General features: G+C 43.0%; 1 pseudogene; it reads right to left on the bottom strand.

Annotated features, from left to right (window-relative positions):
- Nucleotides 1-15499: 15499 nt before the first annotated feature.
- Nucleotides 15500-16677, bottom strand: LOC136565461 (uncharacterized; annotated as a pseudogene).
- Between the last annotated feature and the right edge of the window lie 4491 nt (nucleotides 16678-21168).

Below are 21168 nucleotides of genomic sequence, written 5' to 3'. Positions count from 1 at the left end.
CGGATCTTTTTCTGGAAGTTGCATGGAGTGTCAGCAGAGTGTTTAGCAAGAAGCAAAAGAAAGTTGTCCAAAACCCCTTTTCTTCCAATGTTAATGTGAATTGAAAAGGCAGGAGAATGAGGAAGTGCTGTTTTCTGTCCGTTTGAAAGCTGTCACAAGGAGAAACTCTATCAGCACCTCAAGTTTTCCTCCATTTTACTCCCGATCTTTCTTTTGCTGTGCAGTCAAGAAGCACCCCACTTTCTTAGTTATGCTGCAGGTTGTCTTCAAATGGCTTTGCTTTCTGTCCCCTCCTCCCCATTTCTAACAGGCACAAGCACATTCCCTTGCCAGAACAAAATCCTGGTAATAGAGCCAGGAAGACTACGCTTTGACTTTGAGAACCAAAACCTATCTAAGAGAAAATAGTCCATTCTTTGAGACCCAATATCACACATCTGTGTGCAGGAGGAAGAGGGGTGCGTGCGTGCGTGAATGGGAAGTGTACTCGCCAACAAACTAGAGCCAATATTAGTAACCAACATGTAACAAGTGTGGACGTATCTAATTCCCGGCTCTTTTTTGGATCTTTTTTCTTCAAGGTTATTTTGCTTTTAAAGATTTTCTAGTCATTTGAAAGATTCTTCTTGGTTTGTGTGAGAATAGAAATCTCCATAAAGCTTACTACGTAAAAGCAGGGTAATCTTTTGGACTTGATGATGACTATTTCGGAGATGATATTTTCATCTGCATAAATCAATTTCCTTGTTTTGGAAATATTTTTGTCATGGAAAGTAGTAAGTTTCAAGATGTGTTTTTAGAAGGTGTAAAAATGGAGATCCTCATTTGTATCAAAGCAATACAAAGAATATCCCTTAAAACCATCCACTCCATCATTTCATTTTTGTATTTTTGTCTTTTCAATAGCTAGTTCTCACTTTCAGGTGGCTTTTAAATGCCATGGTTTGACACAATTTTGTTATTCATTTCTAAGCTTCAAAATGATATTTAAGAAGAGTAATTTCCTGTAACTCCTTGACAGTTTGCAGATTAACATCAAAGTGGAGGGAGGGAGGGAGGGAAGGAAGTGGCAGAAGGACGTGGCAGAAAGAAGGACATAGTGGAAGGAAGGCAGTGAAGGAAGGAAGTGGGGGAAGGAAAGAAAAGAAAGAAGGAAAGAGAGAAAGAGAAAAAGAAAGAAAGAAAGAAAAAGAAAGAAAGAAAAGGAAGGGAAAAAGAAGGAAAGAAAGAAAAAGAAAGAAAGAAAGAAAGAAAGAAAGAAAGAAAGAAAGAAAGAAAGAAAGAAAGAAAGAAAGAAAGAAAGAAAGAAAGAAAGAAAGAAAGAAAGAAAGAAAGAAAGAAAGAAAGAAAGAAAGAAAGAAAGAAAGAAAGAAAGAAAGAAAGAGAGAGAAGGGAAGAAAATTCCCAAATGTCAGAAACGTTAAAGATGATAAAATACTTGCGTGTATGATAAAGAGCGAGGACTAGATATTAGATATAGTATTGCTAAATGGCACATAAATGTGAGACCCAAACAGTTCAACTCATTGGATAGCAGTTTCTCAGCATGAATATGTTATTTCTAGCTTCAACTTCTTACTGCTACTGTACAGAATGATTACCATAGAATAATGGAATGGTTGGCTTTGGAAGGGACCTTAAATTCACCTACCTCCTCCCCACCATGTCATTGTCAGGGACACCTTCCACTAGACCGCCTTAAACTCAAAGACCCGTTCAAGCTGGCCTTGATCACTTCCAGGAATTGGTCACCCACAACATGTTCCAGTGTCTCCCAACCCTCTTGGCAAGGAATTTCTTCCCAATAGCCAAAGGAAACCTATACTCTTCAGGTTTTAAAGCCATCCACACTTTTCCTATCGCTCCGTGCCCTTGTGTAGCTCACCTGTCTCCTTCTGGTAGGCTGTCTTCAGCTACTGGAGAGCTGCTCTAACAATTTGCCCAGAGTCTGCTCTTCTCCAGGCTGAGAAAACGCCTGCGGGACTCTGACTTGATGACAGACTTCATGTGCTGCACTGGGGGCTCAGACCATTCTTCTTCTTGGAATTGTTGTAGGATGCTCAGCCACTGTTGACTGTGGTACAGGTACACAGTTCATTGTGGTACAGGTAATAAATAGATGATTGTTTTAATAAAGACACAATTGAAATGATAAGAGCTAAATTTTAATGCAAAATTAATTGGAGAAAGATTCCTAAACCTGTGGCCCGTTACCCCAGCCCATCCATTGATTGTAAATGACATTCCTTGCAGATGTTATGATACATGAACCAAAGCCAAGTGATGGATACTGCTTAAGATAGATGTTCTACCTGCTTACTGCAATATGGTCTTATCAGTCTAAAACAATCCCCCGAACATTAAGAACAAGAGATTACATCATGAAGTAATGAAGTGCTTTGGTTGAAAGTAAAAGGCATTTGAAAGAAATGGGTTTGGGGGCTAACGCAGCAAGATCTCAGAAATGGAGTGCCAGCTTAGTTCTCTGCTTCAGAGACAAGTGAAGCAATTCAGAAGTGTCCTCCGGGGAAAAAGGTTGACAGATCTTTCTGCACAACAGTTAACAGCCGGCATCAGAAATGTGTGCAAATAACATACTAGCCACTACAAATTTGTCCTCCAGGAGTGGAAGGGCCACTCAGACGCATAGCAGTGGTCTTGCTGCTGTGCCTGTTCGAATAGACAGAAAAGAATGAGGAAAACCAATTTTTCCATCTAGTTTGTTTCAGTATTGGTACAAAGACTATTTTCCCGCCCTCAGGAGACAGCAAAAACAGTCAACAACTGAAATGCTTCAGAAATGGAAATGATCTGAATCACAAATATTTCTTTTCACATCAAATTTAAAGCCTAAGTCATAACTGTCAAACAGATAGAACTATTTAAAGATGAATGTACTATACATACTAAAATATTCCCAGAGATAACTATTGTGTCCTTAGTCTGTTTAAAAGTCTAGACTTCCTGGTAAAAAAACTTGTACAGTGCTGAGGTAGCTCCACGACATTCTCTTTTCAGATTAATTAAACTCTTCAGTCTCACCACCGTTACCAATGGATTTCTGTAAGTCCTTGAAAACCAGTAATTTCCCTTTTTTCCTTCTATGAAAAAAATGACAGTGACAAGAGTTATTTGCACTCCCTATTTTCTGAAAAGCCTGAACATCAAGCCTTAAGAGCTTTATCATGAGTTTTACTTCAAACTAAATTTTAAGAGAATGGCAGAAAGAATGGGAGCCTCAAGCAAAAGAATTTAGGCTTCTAATTCTTGGGTTGTCTTCTTACTTACCTAAGACAAGAAGTGGAAAGAGAATAGATTAGAGTTAGCAGCTGTTTAAGATTTGCACGTACTCTTCCACTCTTCCAAGAGGTCAAGGATGCTTTTCTGGCCCTCCCTCCCTCCACAAGCTGCAGCTTCCTTCAAAGCACATTCACCTGCTGTGCAATGGAGCTCCCCACGAGCTCCATTGTGTTCCTCCACGGTTCTCCAGGGACTGCTGGGAGACAACCTGCTTGATGATGATGTCCTCCAGGGACTGTGGGGGATTCTTTGCTGTGTCAACTGGAGCACCTTCTCCTCCTTCTTGTCTCACTTTAGTATCATGCAGCTGCTTCTCATACTTCTTTTTTCCCTCACTTGTCACTGCCTATTCATATGTTTTGTACTTTTGACAATATATTTTCACAAAGACTGATGGGCTCAGTTGCAGAAATGTGTCTTGCTAGAAAATTGGATACTATAGAAAACCATGATTTTACAGCAAAGAATAGTGGAAGTACAAATATACTGCTAAAGAACCGGAAAATTGACAATCATTCATTGTAATACGTCCCCTCATTTTGCCTTCTTTCTCCTTAAGATCTGGAAAGACTACTGGGCACTGAAAAACACTACAGTGTTGTTTCAAAGAAAAGACTTTTTTAGGATTCTAAGGCGCATGTTCCAATTGCTTGAGAAAATTGAGAAAAGGCACTTTGTCTTTTGTGATAAATATCATTAGCCAGTAGGGACAAAGTCTGACCAACAAGAGCAGATCAAAATCTGATGAGACCAAGCAATATACCTTGAGTGGCCAGGACAGAACCATCGAGTCGTCGAATCTGTTGAATTGGAAGGACCCCATCAGGATCATCATCAGTCCAACTCCTGGCCCTGCCTGGGGCCATCCTTGAGAATCACACCATATGCCTGAGAGCAATGTCCAAACTCAGACAGTTGTGATGGTGTGACCACTCCCTGGAAAGACTCTTCCAGTGCCCAGCCATTCTCTGGTTAAAAACTTTTTCCGGATACCCAACCTAAACCTCCCCTGACTCAGCTGCATGCCATTTCTTTGAGTCCTGTCTTTGTAGACCTCATTTGAGGACTTTCTAATACCAAGGTGATTCCGCCCCAGAGCAGAGCAGAGCAAGACAATCCCCTCCCTTGCCCAGCTGGTGATACTGTGCCTGATGCACCCCAGGACAGGCTTGGCCCTCCTGGCTGCCAGGGCACTGCTGATGCACATTCAGCTTGCCATTGGCCAGGAGCCTGGGTCCCTTTCTGCAGTGCTTCTCCCAGCCTCTTGCTCCCTCCCTAGTCTATACATCCACCAGGATTGCCCTGTTGCAGGTGCTGAATCCAGCACTTGCCCTTGTTCAACTCCATCTGGTTGGTGATTGCCTGTGGGAATCCTCAAAAACAGAGGGGTTTGGGAAAGCTGCAAAAGGAAGGCCTCAGAGACAGCAGAACTGTCATTGGAGCTAAGCAGTAGTCATAAGGTTTGTCAGCAGAAAAATTAGATGAGAAGTAGAAAAGTAAGGACAAATGGAACAATGGTCTGTGTATTAATGCTTGTCTAGAATAACTCCCTAAGCTACAGCAAAGTATATCTAGCGCAATGTTAGGTAGTTCTAAGCTTAATAATGGAGCTCCGTGCATTGTATCTTAAGGCTTACAAGCAGGACTTTTATTCGAAAGAAGCGAGCATCGTTCTAAGCCCAGGTACATGTCTTTATAGTGATTGGACAGAAGTACTGTCAATATGCTTTTGCTTTGTGTGATTGGTCAAAAAACTTTTCAAGTAAGTTGTAACATTAAGTTCTTTGTCTGCTGCTGGGGACGTGAGCTGCTGGCAGCTTCCCATTGTCATCACCATGTCATGAGACTGATGCTGGAAAAAAACCAGCTTGAGACGCCGTCCCCAGCAGTCCCGCCCCTTTTGTGATTTGTGCATAGACTCCCGGCCAGCAAGAATTGCCCATCTCTCCTATTTGGCAAGATCTCTCTGCAAGGTCTCTGTGCCCTCAAGGGAGTTAGTTCACAGCTCCTCCCAATTTAGTGTCTTTGGCAAACTGTCTTAATATTCCTTCAAGTGCTGTGTCCAGGTTGTTCAAAAGATGTTGAAGAGAACTGGCCCAATGATGATACTGTCTTAGCCACTGAAATAAGTGCTTCATACTTCCTCTTGTGCAGAAATCACAACAAATTTCTTTTCTATCCATGCAGATATCTTTTCTTATGCTCATGCTTTTTATCCCAACAGCAGCTGACACGACATTTACAGGCACAGCAACAGCACACTTTTCCTGCTCTTACTAGACTTAACAATTTTGCAACCGGTCAATCAGTGACCTTTGCAACTAAAGTCAGACCTTCAGCATTTCTCATTAAATGAATGTCTTCAGAAGAAAACTTTGCTGCCTACTCTGTACGACTGAAGAATAGATGATAATGAGTTAGCATCACAATCAGTTAAGTACAGAGCCTATACTTTAGCAGGGAAAAAATTAAAAGAAGAGCTCTTTTATGCAACAACTATCTGAGAAACAAAACAACTAGGATCTTCCACAGGGTTCCCTGCAGTAGAAATGTACTTGTATGAATGCAGAAGATAAAAGATGTGGTTTTGAAAGGCTATGTCCTTGCTAAGCTAAATTGGATCCCATCCTGTAGATGAAAGATCAAGGAGCTCAAAGCGGAGCTAGAGAGACATGTCCAGATAATGAGACAGAGCAAAGCATTTTCCAAGATAATTAAGCATTCTGGTGGACTGGCCAGTTAGGTTAAATCTGCCAAACCCATTCACTTTCGGGGACTGAACTGTGGAGTGCTAAACCGTATCTGCTGCTGTGCAAAGTAAAAGAGATCCATCCAAATTGTATGGTTAGTGTGAACACTCTCACTCTCAATTGTAAAACACTTCATAAGCTATTAATCAGTCTTAGGAACAAAATGAAATAAAGCTGTTATGCCATCTGGGAATGGGAAAACATGTTCAAAATATTTTTTTCTCTATGTTTTCTTCTTTTTTCTTTTTCTTTTTTTCTTTTTTTTTTTTTTTTTTAATCCCACATTATGTGATTGATAATTTCAACCATTCTGGAATGCTTTTAACAGATGAACCCAGCATAGTAGTTTTATTACAGGCTCTTGTCCCTTACATGCTTCAGGACAGGTTTGGAATATACTCCACAGTCAATTAGTGGTTTTTTATCTCTTTTCCCAGAGACAACTTTTAAAGGACTACTTAACCCCTAAAAATCATAATTTCTCTGGTTTCTCCAAGCTTTTTGAGAAAGCTGTTTTGGTTTTGTTTTGGTTTGTTGTTTGTTTTGTTTTATTGCATCATTCCTAATGTCTTCCGACCTACTACAAGAAGAAGTTAAAAATAGATCTTATTTGAAGAGACTGTTAAAGCTAATGAACTGCCAGTGTTGGTATTTGTATCTTTCTAAATCCTTTAAATTCCAAGGTTGCCTTCCTGAATCCTCAGTTACTTAGAAAACATTGTGTTTATAAAACAGACCCAGTTCAATTGCTTCTGCAAACTCACCTTCATTTTATAGGATTGTACTTCAAGAAATCTTGCTTCATTCAAACATTGAAAGTACAGATTTGACATCATCTGTGACCCTTCGATCTGTCTGAACTGTATTTCATTGAGTGAGTTTCTCAGTTGCTTCAAATAAGGACAGAATCTTTTCAATTTGCATAGCATGTTATCTGAAGATCTCCTGTCTGCTTTCTTCACTTGCTTTAATGGGAAGACAAGGGAAATACATTTTGAATGTTATCTTTTAGAGTCTACTTTTACCTACCAGTGTGCTTATATGGACTAGAACCAATGTCAGCTTGAAAGAAGGTATTGTCACGATCCGCTGATACCAAGGGGTTGGTTAACTGGTTGGTTGGTTAACTGATCACGGAGTGCAACAGACAACCTGGAAAGGGGATTGCAGTATCAATCCAAACAAATGCACCTTTATAGAATGACCACAGCAAATGCCTGAAAGGAATCAGGGAGAGGAAAAGAATAAAAAAGAGGGGGAGAAAGAGAGAGGAGTATAGCTACCAAACATGGAGAGACTAAGTCCTCTTAGTCCAGCCGATAGAGTTTGCCTAGTCACGTTGGGAAGATCTCAAAGTTCTGGTTAACTCAAGGTTCTATTATAGTCCATTGCTGAGGGGGGAAACAGAATCTTGAAATGGCTGAGGGGGAACAGATATAATCAAGAAGAAGAAGTCTATTGAAATTGCTGAGGGGGAAAAAGGTATTGAAGACGGGTACAGACAGTCCATGTTCTCAGCAGGATAAGTCAGTATCAGCAGTGAGTGGGACCCACTGTTTCAGGACTGCTTTCTAGGGGAAACCAGTCTAGGTCCTGTAGGCACATCTGTAGGCAACACTCAGCAGGCATCCTGCTTCAGTCAGGCCAGCACCCCTGCATCAGAATTACAGGTGTCTCAGTCTCAGTCCTTGGTAGGGGGGCTTCAACCTCGGTGCCTCACGGTGGTAGTGGAGCAGATGAAGGATTTTCCATGGGGGGGCTACCAAGTTGCCCCAGCAAGTTCATCTGGCCAAGAGGTGGGAAAATTCCTGGTCTATTGTCGTGAAGCAGGTGCAAGCATATAGGCCGGGTCGCCCTTTGGCAGGCCCTGCTAGAAGCAGTCACTGAAGACACAGCTGTGAACAATCACTTGGCAGGCCAGAATTCTGCTCAGGGGCCTCAGGATTTTTGGTGTTCATCCATTACTGGCAGGCCAGAGGTCCCATCAGGGTCCTCAGGGTCCTGATATCGGTCCTGTGGACAGTCGTGAGGCAAATGAGGGGAACCTCAGACCATCTTTCACAGCACCTGGTGACTCACGACAGGCTTCAAAGGGTCTTCATCAGCAGTGTTCTGTACTATTGTTGTGTACTTGTCGCACATTGGTAGCATATCCCAGAAAGCAGAGACAATACGTCAGACAGAGAGAGAGAAGGGAAGGACAAGAAAAGATAGAAAAAGGCAGGGGTAAGGAAACAAGAAACAAATATAATAACAGTAATTTAAACCATATTATTTTGAAACATTTTTTTCAAATATCTGAAACTAATCACAAATAATCAAAGGCAATAAAGCAATAAACAAATCAACAACAGTTAATTTAAAATATTTTTTTTCAAAACAATTCACCAAAAATCAAAAGTAATTTTCTTATAATCATCAAAGAAAATTGAAGACGATTTCAAAACACATCCTCTCATTATAGTCGCCTTGTGTCAATAGTCTTGGAGATGTCCACAGTGAAAAGGACATCAGCCAAGTTGTGTGCATTAATTACAGACATCAATTTTGTTAACTCTTTCATCATTCTCCAATTCATAATGAGTAAGATTGCTGATTAAAAAACCCCAATCAAAACGAAACTCAAAAGGGCAATGATGGGATGACACATACTGTTCAGGACTCCTGTGGCAGTAGGTGACCACCCAAAAAGAGTATCCTACCATCTGTGTTCAGCATCTCTTCTTACTCTCTCTATGACATGGTGTATTTCTTTCACATTGTGATGAACAGTTACCAGTGCTTTCTGTCTATTCTTCTTGATCTTCTCCAATATTTCAATGAAGTCCTGATGAAGCAAAGATTGCTTTACCAAAGTAATGTTCATCCCAATGGGAGTAGGTAAATGTCCTGGTTTAGGGCAAATTTGGGAGAAAACCTCCAAAAGGTGGACCCTCCAGAAAACAAACCCACACGGCCCCTCCCCCCAACCGGGTCGGGAAGGATTCCTTGGAAACAAGTGGAAAGAACCTGTTTCTGTAACAGGCAAAGCACCCCCCAGCACACAAAAGGAACAATACCAGATGGCACCACTCTTTCACCGCTCTGAAAAAGTAGACAGCTTCAGAAAGTCTCTCTTGGGAGTGCTCGCTCTGTTATCAGTCTGTCCTGTGCTGGGGTAGCTGCTGCACCTTGGCCACAAGGTGCAAACTCTCGGTGTTTCCCAGGTCCCAGTCCGGAGCAGGTCCGAGTAGGTCCAAAGAAGGGAAAGGAGAAACAGTCCAGGGAAAATTGGGACTGCTTAGCTAAACTAACTAATGAGCAGGAGCAAAAAAGCAAGAGCAAAGCAGGAGCAAAGCCGAAGCAAAAGCAAAGCGAAAAGCAAAGCAAAAAGCAAAAGCAGCACCCATGTACTGCCCTGTCTCTGTGTCGCACCAGCTGTGGGGGAGCGGCTGATAGCAAAACTGAAACAAAACATTCGCTCTTCACAGCCAGTCTTGAAGGCACAGAACATGATATCCAGCATAAACAGAACACATGGATGGGGATACAAGCATCATAACGTCACCCTAGGACAGTAATAGTTTGTGAATCAGTCTTTAATTGGATTGTAAAAGGTAATGGGAGGTAACTGGAGCTTCTGAAGAAAAATCACATCCCTCAATTTTGCAAAGTTACAAGAGCAAAAATTTGCATGATTTTTACTATCCACTACTGCATTTTCTACAAATACCATATCACAAGCAGTTCTAAAGCACCCACACCCATTGCCTATATATTTAAGGACTGTTTCGAAAGTCTCGTTAGGATGAATTTCAAAATGACAGATATTTTGTTCTGTGTCCAAACAAACATCCTGAGCTGGAATTGCATTACTTTCACAGATGAAGCCTAGTTCTCGGACAATAGAAGATTCCAAATTAACATTTTGCCATTTTTTACCAGTTTGATGGGCCTATTCTCTATGTTCAGAAAGATTGGGAATAGCTCCATCATGATTTAGCCCTAATGCAATAATAGGAAATCTCAAATGCACTGAGGCATTGCGTACGGTTAACACAAGAGCTGTGGCTGTGTTTGTAATGGGGTGATAAGTAAAATTCACCAAGTTCCACCAGGACTGGAATTCTCTTTCAAAATCAGTGGCACTGTCCCAAATTCTTTTCTGAATTTCAGTAGGAAAATTGCCTTCACCTTTTCTTATCATTGAGGCAGCAACTGACTGCATCGACAATTGTGCCTGGATAGAGCTAAGAGCCAAAGAAAGGTTGTTTTGTGTAGCACCAAGTGCATCAGTATACCAATTTGTGATCACTTACATTTACCTTTTCCCAAGCTGGTAATATGTTTGATAGCAAGCACTGCTGTGTTCCCAAAGCCAATAAGGATGATTGCAGTGGTTGTTTTAATTTGGTCAAATCTCTAACCATTTTGTGGCAGCCAATTTATCCATTAGTGTATTTCAGAATCAATACTATTTAGAATTCCAAAACCTGTTCCCAAAACACCGGTTATGTCTCTTAGTGTCCGTTTTTAAAGAAAAAACGGACTTTCTGTTTTTGCAGCCAGGTGGTCCAACCCTCAAAGGAAGTCCACAAAAAAGGCAAACAGGCCGGCTGAATTTCTGAGACATTGTTTTGCATCATCAGCAATTTGACTTGTTTAAGAGACCGTGCCAGATTGAACAATATGTGTTGTTGACCAGTTTTCCTGATTATATATGGTCCAATTTCAAAATTTCTCAGGCTAAGCATAAGCGGTGGTTGGGCTGGAGTGGTGGTAGTAGAAGGTTGGTTCATACCATTTATTATCAACTTAAAAGAAAAGCCTTCACTAGTTTTGGACCAAAGACAAACTACTTCTGCAGTTTGTGTTAATGTAAAATTGTGCCAACAGTCTTGTACGCTTGGGGGCGTACAAACCTGTTCACGCTTATTTGTCTGATCTGTCAAAACACTGATTGAGATTGCTTTGCTATAAGCAGTTCCACAAATCCTTCGGCTAATTTCTTCTCCCACTCCCCCTTGAAGCTGCCAGGCTTTTTGTTTTTCCCATTCCTGCCAAGTGAACAAAAGCTTGGGACCAAGGCCACATTGACTAAGGGGACTCTCAGTCCCTTCTGCCCACTAGGATGTAACTACTGTACTCAATGTCAGCTTTGTGCTCTCAGTCCCTTCTACCCATTGGGGTGTAACTATGGTGCTCAGTGTGGGCTTCATGCTCTCAGTCCCGTCTATTCCACTGGGATGTAACTACGGTACTCAGCGTGGGTTTTGTTATAGCGTCTATCTTAAATTTATGAGCTAAGCCTTTTCAACCTAACAGGTTGGTCAAGTTATTTTGCCAGCGGCATGTCACTTATGTCGGTTTAGTTAACATAAAATTATGCCAGCAATCAATTGGTTCATTTTTACAATCCTTTGTACTTGCAACATTGTTCGTTTTGCGACCTAGAGTGTAATTATCAATATACTCCTGGCAGCAACACAGAGTAAGGGGAATTTGTTTGGCACACTCCCACTTGTTTGTAGGACACAGTCTCGCTGAAGGGATATCCCAATCATTTTTCCCATCTGGTTCCATAAAATTTCCGGCAACTGTGATGGAGGTGGATTTCTCATAGAGAGATCCTTCCATTTTTCTGCATGCTTCCACAACCGACTCACCAATTGTTCCAGTTAGGGCTCTAGTCCAGTCCTTCTGATCCCATCCCCACTCACTTGGACCATATACCTGGGGGTCATGCAGCACTATAGGCTCTAGGTTCGGGTGGCCACCCTTGGGATACGCTCCTAGAACATTAGTGGGATGGAGGGTAGCTTCAGACCACAACCACTCAGCAGGATCCTGTCCATGGAATTGTGGTAGGATGCAGAAAAGCATCACCACTGTTATCATGGTTCAGATGATTTTCATGTCCCTCAGGGTTCTTCTGTCAAAGTAAAAACAACAGAAATCCTTCCACTGAGGGCAGAAAAGAGTTAAAATGATCGGATTATCCAGCATGTATTTATCCAATGCTCTTTCCCTAGAGCATCAGAGGCTACCCATGCATATTTCTTCACAGGGGTTTTCAGCACTAGCGCTACTTCCCCTACAGGAGGGAGGTCCACCACAACAGGTTGTCCAGGGTAATGTGCTGGACTTTTTGAATCGTCAGGTCGCCGAAGTAAGGGAACGATGCTTGGAGCTGTTGGGCAAAAGGCAGTGATTTTGGGACATCCATTCACCCCCCATCTACTGTTCACTCTTTTAACAGCTTCCCATAACCGAACGTCCCAATTTCCCTCCCGGGGCTTCAGAAGTCCTTTCAAAAAACCCTTGGTCCTTTCTAAGATCCCCTTAGCTTGAGGGTAGTGGAAAGGGGTGTGGAAAGACCGCTTAATTCCTTCACCTTTTGCCCAATGCTGTACACCTCTAGCAGTGAAGTGGGACCTGTTATCAGATTGAATTTCCTGTGGCTTTGGGAAAGTTCCAAACCACCCCTGCAAAGCTTTAACTGCATTATCACCTGTAGCTCTTTTCAAAGCATCAGCTTGAACCAACCCAGATACAATTTCTACTCCTACTAGCACAAAGTGTTTACCTCCTGACTTCTTAAAGGGGCCAATATAGTCTACCTGCCACGCGTCCCATAAGCCTTTACCCTTTCTTAAATGCAGAGGGTCATCTTCTAAAGGATGTCTCTCCACTCACCTGTGACATTGCTCGCAGGCTGATACGCATGTTTTACACATTTCCCTGGTAACCAGCCAACCACAAGCATGAGCTTCTTTGTACAAATCTTTTGCACCTGTGTGCTGTCTTTTTCCATGCAGCCATTCTAATAGTTGATCCCAGTCCTCAGTAATGAGTTCCTTTTTCAGGGGGCTGAGCCTTGCTAGTTCATCAGCTCTATTCTTCCACTCTCCTGCTGGATTTCCATCTGTTTGCTGAGAAGCTACCCAACCAATAGCAAAATTTCCTTGGCTTGCAACATCTAAAATTTCTTGCCCCTTTTCCTTTTGCCACACTGGAATTCTGTGAATTTCCCAATCATTTTGCTGCCAGAAAGGAAGCCACTCGGTACAACCTTTGTACACTGCGTAAGGGTCGGTATAAATGCAGACAAGAGAAATGTTCTGTGCCTCACATCAGAAAACACTCCAAACAGCTATGAGTTCCCCAGCCTGAGCGCTGCCTTCCCCTTCGGTAATGATTCTTTCACCAGATGAAATGTGTAAGACAGCTGTTCTATATCTCCATACCTTCCCTTCCCATTTTGCAGAGGCATCTGTGAACCAAGAACTTGCTGCTTGTTTGGGGGAGAAAGGAAGGGCAGCTTTGATTACAGAGGTAGATTTATCTTGGCTGCTAACCAGGCTCTCAGTGCCTTGGATTGTTAGATTTTTAGCAGCATCTTCCGTTATTGAGACGGTATTACAATAGCCTTCCATCTGAGCATACCATTTCCTAACTGAGGCCCTAAGGGCTACCCCGTCAGGTTGGGGGGGGGGGGGGGGTGGGGCTCCCATTAGTGACGATTTTGATAACTTTGAAAGGGCTTCTTAATACAATAAGCTCTTGTCATGCAATTTTTTCCTCTTCTAGGACAGCTAAGCTAACTACAAACAACCCCTTTTCCCAGGTAGTGTATCTTTTCTCAGCATCTTTGAAACCACAGGAATAAAAACCAAGAGGCCCCGTTGGACCCTCGGGACCCCACTGCCAAATGTGTACTGATAGCCCTGAGGAGGCAAATCCCCATTCCACCTGAAAGGGATCTGTGGGATGGATAGGGCCTAGTGCTTGGTGAGCTGTTGCCTCAAAAATCAGTAATTGCAATGCTTCTTCCTGAGAAGGAGTCCAATCCCATTTAATCCTTTTCCTCAGCAAGGCAAAAAGTGGCCTAGCAATTATTGAGAAATCTGGGATGTGTTTTCTCCAGAACACTAATAGTCCTAGAGCTTGCTGGAGATCTTTCCTCAATTCAGGCCTTTGATCTAAAGAGGTTAGGGTATCGGATGGAATACATGTCATGCCTCCTTTCCACCAAATTCTCAAAATCTTCACTTCCTGAGAAGGTTTCTGAATTTTCTCTGCGGGTATCTGCAAATCAAGACTTTTTAAGTGAGAGATTATTTTCTGCTGATGTTTCCCTACTACCTCTATTTCATCCTTCCCCCCCTCCCCACCCCCCCCCACCCCCCCCCCAGAGTGTCTTAAATGTATTGATTATCAGCTACAGGATCAGCAGGATCAGGTTTGGGTATTTTTTCTAATTCCTGAACTAAAGCATGGTGGGCCAAAGTGGAGGAGTGTTTGTTGCCTTGGGGAAGCCTAGTGCAAGTGTATTGCTGTCCTTTCCTATGTGAAGGCAAAACGGTCCCTATCTTCTGGCTGTATAGGTATCATAAGGAAGATGTCTTTGACATCCATAGTTGCCATTGCCATGATTGAGTGAGCCTTTTCTTGAATTGATGTTATTAATTCAGCTAAGTTTGGGACCAGTGCTGTAAGAGGGTCTGTGTTGGCATTAAGCCTGCGAAAATCTACTGTTAATCTCCACTTTCCACTGGCTTTTCAGACTGGCCATACCGGTGAATTAAAAGGAGAATGTGTGTGAATTATTACCCCTTGGTTTCTCAAGTCCTGTAGAACCGCTTTGATACCTTCTCTGGCACCAGAAGGTAGAGGGTATTGTTTTACATTAGTTGTTTGATTATAGGGTAGGGAGGGTGCGGTTTGAAGCAGCCTAATGTTAAGTGGCAGTGTGCCAAAAGACCACAGAAATCCCTCAGAGTCTTCCCACTGCCTCCCAGCAAGGACACCCATTCCTAATCAATTATTTGGAATGTTCCCAATTACCATTTTGATGACTAGTTGATGCTCATTTCCAGGGCGCATCAGTTTGGCTAAGGCAACATTCACAGATTCTGTAGTTCCCAGAGCATTAAGAACACAGCATTGTCTCTTAGTTGGAACAATTCCACACCTCTGGGCATCCTTTTTTGTTAGTGCAGAGATTTGAGCCCCAATGTCAATCAAAAAGGTTACTAGTAGCCTGTGGAGGCCCGTGATAGCTGGGCTTAATATATATCCTGATTTATTTTTAGTGAGCATTCTTAAATAAACCCACGCTCCGCCCCTTTGCCCACCTGTAAGCGGCAGAGAGATTTGTTTCCCGAAAACCCTGTTGGTTTTGGTTCACTGCCTGTGTTCTGTGGGAGAGGCTGGGGGAGGGTTAGTTTTTGTCCCTGAGAAGGGAGGGGTGCACTGGGTTGAGCCAATGGATTCGGTTTTCGCTGGTGCCAATTATTTATTATTTTCTGCAATTTATCAAGGGGCAAACCATCCATCACCTCTTTGGGGACCCACTTTTGAATTCCCAACAACCACCAACGGTGGCAGTTAGAGATCTGTTTTCCTTTCTCTATATTTTCACTGTGAGGAGCCCCAATAAACCAAACACCTTTGTTATTTTCTGATTTCTACGCCGGGGTTTTTATAGGTCCATATTGTCTACAATAATTAATTAGATCTATTGCAACTTCAGCTCATGTCCAAACTTTATGGCTACTGGCAGGTGAATCAGATTGAGAAGCTGAGGGCTGTGAGGGGGAAGAGTAGGGAGTGAAGCCAGGATCTCTAGGTCCACTTTGGTCAGGGGAATTCCTGAGGAATCTTATCTAGTCTTTCTACAGGATTCAAAGCCATTATGGTTTTCTGTAGAGTCATTGCTGTATGTTTAAGTGTTTCTGGAAGCCCACGAGTTCAATTGGTCATTAGTTCTGGCTTCACAGGTAATTGCATTGGGCATTCAAAACCAGGAACTAATTTCTTTTCATGAATCATTTGCAGGCAGGTGGCTTTGTGGACACTTTCTAAGAGCTGGTTGGTGGTGTCAACGATTGCCAGGGGGTCACCCCTTTCCAAAGGATTCATTCTCCCGGCCCAGAAAGACGCACCCTGTGTCAGGGACCATGCATCACTCTTACCTCCTTATCTCTTGTTGTGAAGAAGGCTCCATGTCCCCAGTACCCACTGGCCTCCGGTTAATTTAATTTGATCTCCACCATTGAGGGACACTCGGAAGACATATTCTGTCTCTGATTCTTGTGGGAGGCGCCCGAATTCTTTTTACAGCTTAGCTAATTCGGTAGCACTGAACGGTATTTGTTTAGTTGTGATATGTGGGTCAAGATCCTCTTTCGGCAATGCAGAGAGACAGGGAGACCCACTCGGTAATCAGAATCCAATTTTATTGTGGGATACAAGCACTTATATACCATTTCAGGGAGACTAGTAATGTGTACTACAATGATTAGGTTAAAATCACATACACAAACTTACGCATATAACAACATCTCTTGCTTGCAGAGTTTCATGGGATTTTCTTTTGCCAGTAAACCCGTTTGATTTAATCTTCTTGCAATCCAGGTCGAATTTTCAAAGTTCCATTTGTTTATGCCAAGGCATCCTGTTATCAAATCTCTTATGTTAACCAGGTCCAAAGTGCATCATCTGTCTTATGTCCCCCAACATTCCAACAATCCTCATCATTAATATAGTTCTATTCTGTTTGAACCAAGGGTCTCAAGAGAGGACAGCAGTATTCTCTCCAATTTTTTACTGCCTCAAGTTCCTTACGGGGATAGATTTGTTTCATGTCAGGAGTTTCCTTTTCCTCTGGCCCTGTAGAGGAATCAGTATGATGTGAATTCTTAGCAAGTTCCTCTCTAAGGGCAGCTCGCAACATATAGATCTCATTTCTATCTTCCTTTAATTCTTTCTGCAAAATTTCAACTAGGTTTTGAAGGGAATCTATTCTTGCTATTTCCTCATTTCTTTGCTTAAAAAGGATTTCTATGGCTGCTGTGAGACAAGCTGCCAAAACTGAGCAGAGGATGGTTTTATTTTTGCCCAGTTTAACTTCTGTTTCCTGTTGTAAAGAACAAATTCTATCTATGACATTTTCTAAATTAAACCAGTTGTTCTCTGCCCAAACCTCCCCCCTTGGAGAAGGCTTGGCATTCTATTTAGCAAGCAGAGCAGAAAATTCAGCTTTAACTTTTGTGCTAGAGTTTTCAGTCATTTTATGAAGGGACCAAAACCATGACAGGGAGGTGCAAACTTAAGTTAGACAATCTCACAGCCTTTGCTGTGTTCCCCTTTGCTTCCCTGGCTGGGTGAAGAGACCAAATCTCCCTGGGAGGCCCTGCTTAGCTCCTTCAAGTTGTCCCTTCCTTCCCAGACAGTCCAAATTCACACATAACAAAAACAGTTTCCCCTTTTGCGCTAAGAGATTTTTTGGGAAATTCTAAAGACAGAACCCTCAATAGAGTATGGGGGCGTATTTCACCTGGGCGTGCACAGTTTGTGGGAAATTCAAAGAGCTTTCCTTGCTTTCCAGCTTCGTTCAACCCTTTCGCGATGAGGGGCTAGGTGTGGCTGAAGCAAATCGTCCTTCCCCTGTTACAGACTACAAACAGCCTTGCAGACCCTTCTGTCTATCAGAATCCTGTCCATGATGCCAATTTAATGTCACGATCCGCTCATACCAATGGGGGTGGTGATGGTTGGTTAACTGATCTCGGAGTGCAACAGACAACACGGAAAGGGGATTGCAGTATCAATCCAAACAAATGCACCTTTATAGAATGACCACAGCAAACGCATGAAAGGAATTAGGGAGAGGAAAAGAATAGAAAAGAGGGGGAGAAAGAGAGAGGGAGTTGTCCTAAGCTGATTATATGATGCTTTTAACCCCAATCATCTTGTTCTGTTTATGCTGCATAATAAGTTTTGCACCTTTAAGACTTGTTGCAGAGAGTGAAGGGGGGAGAGAAGAAGCAGCAGTTTGTTTTCAGACACTGCACTCACTCCTCCACATTCCTGCTCCTGGACTGTGTTGTCTGTGGATGAACAGACAGTGGGACAGAGCTCTCCTTTGCTTTTAGTTAGTTTTAGCTTGCTGAGGCAAGGAAGTTCCCTGGACTGTGGTTTCTTTTCTTTTTTCCCTTTTCTTTGGACCTCTTGAAACCTGCTCTGGACTGAACACCCCGAAGAGCACCAGCAGCTAGCACCTGTGGCCCACCAGGCCGTGCCCGGCCTGCAACATTTCCAGCACCAGAGGGACTGATAAGAGCCTGTGTGAGCTGAACTGCAACTGAGGGAGGGGACTTTCTCAGTTTGTCATCTCTTTTGGAGCAACAAGGGGTTTTATTGTTCAATATTGTTTAGGTTTTATTGTTTAATAAACAGGTTTTTTCCACCTCTTTCCAAGGAGCTATTTTCTCCTGGACCGGTTGGGGGGAGTGTTGCAGTGTGACGCCATTTCCTGTTTCAGGAAACAGGAAAATCCCTCAGGTGTTGGGATAGGTGAAATCTGTCCTTTCCCCTCCCCCTTTGCCCTCCTGCTAAGTGCTGTCCATCAATCTTAACATTCCAGCAGGGTCATGGTGTGGTTGGCAGAAGTTCAAAAGATGCCCCTCAGGTCCGGGCTCATTGGCCTGTCCAAGTGTCTTTATCCTTTGAGCCTTCCCCTCCTCCCACCTGGTTGGTGGCTCACCTGTGCCTTCCCCTCCCCCTGTCCCCGGGCTTAAAAGGAGACGGGACCATGCGGTCTGGATTCTGTTGGGAGCTGTTACAAGATTCGGAGGTCTGTCATCCTGGAATAAACTCTGGATTAAAACTCTACAGCAGAATCCTCTCCTTTTTCTCTTCACCGTCCCCTGAACCTTTTCCACCAGAGGTAAACTGAGTTTCTACTATGCCTGGATTTGTTGCGAGTGCCTAGTTGCAGGATGCAGCCGGCCAAATGTATCTCTGAGGTGAAACATCATAGCTGCCGCCTTTGGCCCAGCAACAAGGGTCAGACGAGCCCAGGCACGTCCCACCCGGTAATATTGGGATTAATATTTCATAGCGGAGGGGCCAAATGAATCTGCTTTCCTAGAAGAGCCCCTTTGGGGGTTCTCCCCAAAATTTGCCCTGAACCAAGACAGGAGTATAGCTACCAAATGTGGAGAGACTAAGTCCTCATAGTCCAGCCGACAGAGTTTGCCTAGTCACATTGGGAAGAAAATGGCCCTGCCTGGTTAACTCAAGGTTAAGTCCTGGTTAACTCAAGGTTCTATTATAGTCCATTGCTGAGGGGGGAAACAGAATCTTGAAATGGCTGAGGGGGAACAGATACAATCAAGAAGAAGTCTATTGAAATTGCTGAGGGGGAAAAAGGTATTGAAGACGGGTACAGACAGTCCATGTTCTCAGCAGGGTAAGTCAGTATCAGCAGTGAGTGGGACCCACTGTTTCAGGACTGCTTCTAGGGGAAACCAGTCTAGGTCCTGTAGGCACATCTGTAGGCAACACTCAGCAGGCATCCTGCTTCAGTCAGGCCAGCACCCCTGCATCAGAATTACAGGTGTCTCAGTCCTTGGCAGGGGTGTTTCAATCTCCATGCCACATGGTGGTAGTGGAGCAGATGAAGGATTTTCCATGGGGGCGCTACCAAGTTGCCCCAGCAAGTTCATCTGGCCAAGAGGTGGGAAAATTCCTGGTCTATTGTCGTGAAGCAGGTGCAAGCATATAGGCCGGGTCGCCCTTTGGCAGGCCCTGCTAGAAGCAGTCACTGAAGACACAGCTGTGAACAATCACTTGGCAGGCCAGAATTCTGCTCAGGGGCCTCAGGATTTTTGGTGTTCATCCATTACTGGCAGGCCAGAATTCCCATCGGTGTCTTTAGGGTCCCAGTGTCTGTCCTGGGAATGGTCGTGAGGCAAATGAGGGGAACTTTAGACTGTCTTTCACACGTATCAGAAAATCTATTTACTGAAATGGCCAAAAAGAATGCATAACATTTACAATTGAGGGGGAAAAAGAAAACCAAACTCAAACTGTTGGAGCAATATCATTCTAGAGAATGCCATGTCTCTATGAAAAATACAAAAAAATTTCTGTTTTCAAGCACACCCACAAATCACCATTTTGCATCTTTTTTGTTGTTGTTGTTGTTGTTTGTTTTAAAGCTCTGGCACTTATCTGATTCCTTTTTGAGTTAGTTCAGCTCATTAATCTAGTAAGAAAGCTGCTAAAATTAAACGGAAAAACCTATGGGGAACAGGATGCCACTTCAGCCATGTTGTAGGGAAGCATTAGGTCAGCCTTCTGTCTTGTAGAAATATGTCTGTCATATAGGAAAATCAATGTGTAGCACTATCTTATTTTGAACTTTCTCATTGCTACTGGGTTCCTGAATGATCAAGATGGTTTAAACCAAACAACAGCCAGCCCTCTAAGATACTCCCCAAACTATTGCAATGGAATAACTTGATCAGGTGAAGAGCTCACTATGCAAAAGCTGAATATGATGTCAAGAATGCTTTGTTGTGGATTACCATTGTTTGGGATCATTTATCCCTTACCCTCCCATGTAGGTATAGGAAAAAATTAAGAAACCACAAGGCTTTTACAGCTGTTCTTGTATTTTGGGATAGTAAGGACATGGGTTGGTAAACAAAACTGTGGTGAGTTTTACTATTGACTTTATCGCTGTTTCACTTTGAATTAACTGCTTTGCATTTCAGCTTACCCATCAGTATAATGAGAAGAATATCTTCCTTCCTGCCCAAAAGATGTTGAATTATGCCTGTGATGTCACGGACTTAAAGACGAAAACCATTGTGATTGAAAGGAAGTATTGGCATGCCACAAGGTAACTGGAGTGAGCTGTGTTTCCTCCTCAGCTTCACTGTGATAGTAGAATTTTAATTAGCAGTTCCAAAACTTTGTCTTAGCATAGTCTGGTGACATATCTCAGTAGAGCAGTGTCCTAGGGTGACTTTATGATGTTGTATCCCCAGCCATCTGTTCTGTTAATGCTGGATATTATATTCTCTGCCTTCAAGACTGCTTCTGAGAGCAAAGGTGGGGAGAAGAAGAAGTACGGAGTTTGTTATCACAGGCTGCACTCACTCTTCTAAAAGCAACACTGCTCCACATTCTGTGCTGCACTGTGTTGTCTGGGCACTGATGGAGCAGAACAGAGTGTTCTTTGCTTTTCAGTTGGTTTAGCTGGCTGAGGCAGAGTTTTCCCTGGACTGTCTTTTTTTCTTTCCCTTTTCTTGGAACTGTTCAAACCTGCTCCAGACTGGGACCT

The sequence above is a fragment of the Molothrus aeneus genome, chromosome 21 (genome assembly GCF_037042795.1).
Source record: "Molothrus aeneus isolate 106 chromosome 21, BPBGC_Maene_1.0, whole genome shotgun sequence".
NCBI classification, from domain to species: Eukaryota; Metazoa; Chordata; class Aves; order Passeriformes; family Icteridae; genus Molothrus; species Molothrus aeneus.
Note: the sequence above shows the minus strand (reverse complement) of the source record. Positions and strands in the feature narration are given on the sequence as shown.